Genomic DNA, 6,000 nt, shown 5'->3' with positions numbered 1-6,000 from the left:
CCATTCGACTGGGGATGATACCCAGAAGATGGACTGAGATTGATGCCTAAAGCTGCACAGAGGAACTTCCAAAACCTGGCGACAACCTGCACACCCCTATCCGAGACAATATCTGTGGGGAGACCATGGAGGCGAAATATATGCAGCAAAAATAATGCAGCTAGTTTCTGAGCGGAAGGGAGACCGACCAGGGTAACAAAATGTGCCATTTTGCTGAAACGGTCCACAACCACCCAGATGGTATCATGACCAGAGGAAGAAGGCAAATCTACAATAAAATCCATGGAGATATGGGTCCATGGCCTCTCCGGACAAGATAAAGGAAGAAGTTGACCCGTGGGAGGGGTGCGGAGGGACTTGTTCCTGGCACAAACCTCGCAAGACTTGACAAAAGATTCCACATCCCTTCTCATTGATGGCCACCATACAGAACGAGAAATTAAATCCAATGTCTTAGTACAACCAGGATGGCCTGCAGTCTTGGCCGTATGAAACTCAGCAAGAACCTTCCCTGGGAGTCTGGAGGGGACAAACAATCTCCCTGAGGGGGTGAGGTCAGGTGCCTCCGTTTGTGCCCGCAGGACTTTATCCAAAAGTGTTTGTGCAATACCAACATAAATCCTAGAAGAAGGAATAATGGTCTCAAGTGCCGATTCCTTGTCCTGAAGACCCAAGAAACTCCTAGACAAGGCGTCCGCCTTGACATTTCGGGAACCCGGCCTAAAGGTGATACGAAAATTAAATCGAGCAAAAAATAACGCCCACCTTGCCTGACGGGCATTTAGTCTCTTGGCATCCTGAAGATAAGAGAGGTTTTTATGATCAGTAAAAATGGTGACCTGAAATTTGGCTCCCTCCAGCCATTGCCGCCATTCTTCCAGAGCGCACTTTATGGCCAGAAGTTCCCTGTTCCCAACATCGTAATTCCGCTCTGCGGACGAGAACTTACGCGAATGGAAGGAACAGGGATGTAATAGACCATCCTTAGGATCTACCTGCGACAACACAGCCCCTATGCCAATTTCGGAGGCATCTACCTCTAAAATAAATGGGCGGTCAGGATCTGGATGACGTAGGATCCGGGCAGAAACAAAGGCCTCTTTGAGAAGACGAAAAGAATTGTGGACTTCTGTGGACCAGAGAGCGGGATCTGCCCCCTTCTTGGTGAGTGCAACGATGGGTGCGACTATATCTGAGAACGCAGGAATAAACCTGCGATAGTAGTTCGCGAACCCCAAAAACCTCTGGACTGCTTTCAGAGTAGTGGGCTGCACCCAATCCAAGATAGCCTGAACCTTGGCAGGATCCATATAGAAGCCCTCCGGAGAAATAACATAGCCAAGGAAAGAAATACTCTGGACCTCGAACTCACACTTTTCGAGTTTAGCATAAAGACAGTTTTCTCTGAGTCTCTGTAAAACCCTCTTAACATGTACTCTATGTTGCTCCAAAGAAGACGAAAAAATCAAAATATCGTCCAGATAAACGACCACAAAAATCCCCAAAAAATCCTGAAGGACGTCATTAATAAAGTCTTGAAAGACTGCAGGGGCATTGGCCAGCCCAAATGGCATCACAAGGTATTCATAATGACCAGTGTGGGTGTTAAAAGCGGTCTTCCACTCATCCCCCGCTTTGATTCTACGCACCTCGGAGATCTATCTTTGAAAAAACCGTGGCAGAGCGTAATTGATCAAACAAGACGGAAATCAGAGGCAACGGGTAAGAGTTCTTTACAGAGATTAAATTAAGCTGTCTGTAATCAATACACGGACATAAGGTACCATCTTTTTTAACGACAAAGAAAAACCCCGCCCCCACAGGAGATTTTGAGGGACAAATAAAACCCTTTTTCAAGTTGTCGGCAATATACTCCTCCATCGCCTTAGCTTCGGGTAAGGACAATGCATACAAACGACCCTTGGGTAGCTTAGCCTGAGGGAGGAGACTGATGGCACAGTCATAAGGTCGATGGGGAGGTAAGGTCTCTGCCTCTTTCTTGGAAAAGACATCAGAAAAAGAAACATACGGAGCAGGGAGCAGAGGATTGGCGAGACTTGAGACCCTGACAGGGAGGTGCAGACATGAGTCAGCGCATGTCACACCCCACCGCAGCAGCTCCCCAGTCCGCCAATCGAAATGAGGGTTATGTAATCTTAACCAAGGTAACCCCAGCACCACAGGAGCTAAGGGACTGTGAATAACAAGGAATTCTAAACTCTCAGAGTGGGTGGAGCCTATGCTTAGGTCTAAGGGCACAATGCGATGTAAAATAAGACCCTTGGGAAGGAGACTGCCATCCAAGCCAAAAACAGACAACTCAGAGGGAAGAGAGACTAATGGAATGGCAAGATCCTGAACCAGGCGAGAATCGATGAAATTCCCGGCTGCCCCACTATCCACAAAGGCCTGGGATTCCCACCGTTGAACCCCTAGACCCAAACAAATACATATCAAAAGAGAATTATTGGGAGACAAACGGGACTGGCCTAAAAGAATTCCTCCCCTAACCCCTAGGCCCTGGCATTTCCCGGACGCTCTGGACATGTGCCCACAAGGTGCCCTTTACCCCCACAATACAAACATAAGCCTAGGGAGCGACGACGTGCCTTCTCCTGGTTCGATAGGCGAGATGCACCAATTTGCATTGGTTCTTCAGACCCGCCCGCCAGCTCACCTCCTGTCTCGGCAAGAGGATAGGAAGGTAACTCTCGCTCGGAGCATCTCTCTCTGATGCGTCTATCAATGCGGACCACTAACTGCATCAAATCATCAAGAGAGGCTGCCGCCGGATACTGTACCAGGAAATCTTTTACCTGATCTGCTAGGCCAAGACGGAGTTGGCTCCGCAGCGCAGGGTCATTCCAAGTGGTATCCCCAGCGTAGCGCCGGAATTCGGAGCAGTAGGCCTCTGCAGTACGGCGACCTTGTTTCAAGGCCCGAATGTGAGCCTCAGCGGAGGCTGCTTTATCAGGATCATCATAAAGCACCCCCATAGCTGTGAAAAAAGCATCCACAGAACTGAGCTCAGGACTGTCTGCCCCTAAACCAAAGGCCCATGTTTGTGGATCCCCTTGGAGTAGGGAGACAACCAACCCGACCCTCTGAATTTCAGAGCCTGAGGAAACGGGCCGAAAACGGAAGTATAGCTTACAGCTTTCCCTACAATTAAAAAACAACTTCCGGTCGCCCGAAAAGCGATCGGGAAGATTCATCTTAGGTTCTTTGATGGGTTGAGCACTACCAGGGACTACTCTCCTAACCTCCTCCTGTGTCTCTACACGCAGGGATAACTCCACCATCTGCTGCGTGAGGAGACGAACCTGATCCGAGAGTACTTGAGCTGGACCCCCTGCAGAGGGATCCATAACGGATGTAAAAACACAAGACACCCGGGCACAACAACTGAGTACAAAGAGATCCTCCAGAACAGCTGGGGGATCGTGGTAGGGCCGGTTATAATGTAAGGATTCTGGGAGTATCCCCGGTACCCTAACTCCGTTGCCTCTGACTGGAATCGACGGACGTGTGCGGTGCTAGGCTTCACCTGGGCCCGTCTCGGCTGAAGGGCGAATTAGGTCCGCCCCACTCCGCTACAGGCAGGTCTTAGGAAATGACAACACGTCCGCCGAGGCCAGGAGAGATCAAGGGGAAAAAGCTAACTAAATCCCTATACCGGGGAACTCCCAGAAGCCCAAAGAAGTAATAAGGCTGAGCAGGTGACACTGACTGGCAACAATGCAAGTGAGATGATATACAATGAAATGGCAACAATGCTAATGAGATGTTATATAATGAAATGGCAACAATGCTAATGAGATGTTATATAATGAAATGGCAAAATGCCCAGTGACACAGTGTGCCAAAACTGCGTAAGGAGAAACACAGGGTAACCCCTGACTTATCTGGGAAGATGACGGAGTCCCAGACAAGCACTGCAGATCTCTTTAGGATGAAGAGTGTACAGCGGGGCAAACAAGCTGAATCCCAGGCACGGCAGGACCAAACCAGGCAGGGCAGGGCAGGACAGGCGTGGAACAACAGGAGGGCTACAGACATAAACCAGGACCAGGAACACGATCTGACACAGGCTGACAGAACGCTATAACCGGCGTCTGTCTGAGAGAGACGCCGGCTTATATTTTGAATATGCCGCCCCCTGCGTGACGTCACATCCGGTCCGTCCTGCAGAGTCTTCTCCCTGCAGAGACGGCCGCAGCGGAAGTTCGGGGCGTTGCCTAGCAACGTCCCCGAAGCCTTCCAGTGACGCGTCCCAGGAAGATGGCCGCCGTCCTAGCAGCGCAGACGCTGCTGACGGATTAGGACGGTGGCGGCGCCTGGGACGGCGTCTAACACCTAGAAAATCCCTGTAGCTACTTAGATGGGGCAACCCCATGTTTGAACCAGGTTTAGACTCCCCAGCCTTCAGAAGACTTCAACAAAAAGGTTTAAAACTAATCTCGCAAGTGTTTGACCCGGCTGGCAAATTACTATCTGCTCCAGACATCCAAACCAAATATGGCTTACCAAGTAATAGCTTTTTTTCCAATTATACAATTACACCATTATATAGCTACATTACCCACCACATCTCTGACTCAATCTCCTGTCGACCCTCTACAACAAATTATCCATAAATATACTTCACACAAATTCAAAACAAAATATACACTCAGCTTCATAAGCCTCTTATCCCAAAGGTGTGGGAACAGACGACGTCAAGGTGGAAAACAGAGTTTCCAGTATCAATCCAGCCTTAATCTTTACTGAAATACCAAGATAGGACACTTTGCATCCTACGTCACTCTGCTTCCAATCCCTCTACTGTTTGCCAATTTCGATGAATGGCATCTGTGAGGTTATCAGATTTACTGGAAATCTGTAATTACTATATTTTATTAGGTGTAGTAATTAATGTACTATTTTAGTCCGTCGGTACCCTCTTGTTCTCCATATATGTCTATATACTCCCTATATGTGTGTGTAGTTCCAGATCATATATTATTAGGCTGTATAATCCCACCTCAAATGTAATGTCTGTATTTCCCAGGACTTTATTCATGTAAGCATTGTACCATTGGCAATCTCCCCAGGGGGGTTTACAATTCTTTGTAAACCTCTGGGCTCTAGCAGACTTTGTGGAACCGGCCACCACAGGGGGTGATCAGCCCATAATGTAATCAGCCGATTATTGTTCCTGCTGTTTACATGAGGGGGATAGCTGAAGGACAATCACCACAGGGGGTGATCAAATTCCCCTACTATCAACAGGAGGGTTGTCCACAGGGGGTGACCACCACATAATGTAATCAGACTGTGTTTTATATCTTGTGTTGACTCTGCTATGCATATCTTGACCACTTCCAGACTTTCTGGAACCGACCCCAACAGGGGGCAGAAGCAGATGGGCAGCAGCAGTACCTGGGAGGGGGGATAAACCTGACTTGAATCCACCAATAGGGATTGAGTGCAAGCCCACTGATGGTATGGAGAAGCGTGGGAAATTGGAAGTTTTTAAAATGACTTGTACACCTGCCAGCTCAGTATGTTAGTCGCAATCCGGTCTCAGGGGTCCTACCCTTCACTGGATCTTGTGGAACACATCGTTTGCCCGGGAAGGGGGCATCCTACCAAGCTCTGGTGTGGAGCGTCTGTGTTGTGTGGATTTACACAAGGTATCGTGTGGACTTATATGCTATCACTGCTGTGTGGCTTAAGTGATAGTTTTGTGCTTTGGAACTGCTGCTACAAGGACTGCCATTGGACTGCTACCCGATAACGTTTATATGCTACATTTGCCTCTTGTTCCTGTCTTTATCTACTTTCGTGTGCTGTGATAAAAATAAACCATATTTTGGTTTCATCTGCTCGGTGTCTGAGTGATTGAGGAACTCGTACCCTCACATTTGGCGGCAGCAGTGGGATCATTCAGACACCAACCTTCGAGCACAGAAAGCACAGAGAACAGAGGATCAGACCATATGTAAGGAAACGGAAAAT

This window comes from Crinia signifera, chromosome 4 (genome assembly GCF_055691185.1).
Source record: "Crinia signifera chromosome 4, ASM5569118v1, whole genome shotgun sequence".
Taxonomy (NCBI): Eukaryota; Metazoa; Chordata; class Amphibia; order Anura; family Myobatrachidae; genus Crinia; species Crinia signifera.
Note: the sequence above shows the minus strand (reverse complement) of the source record.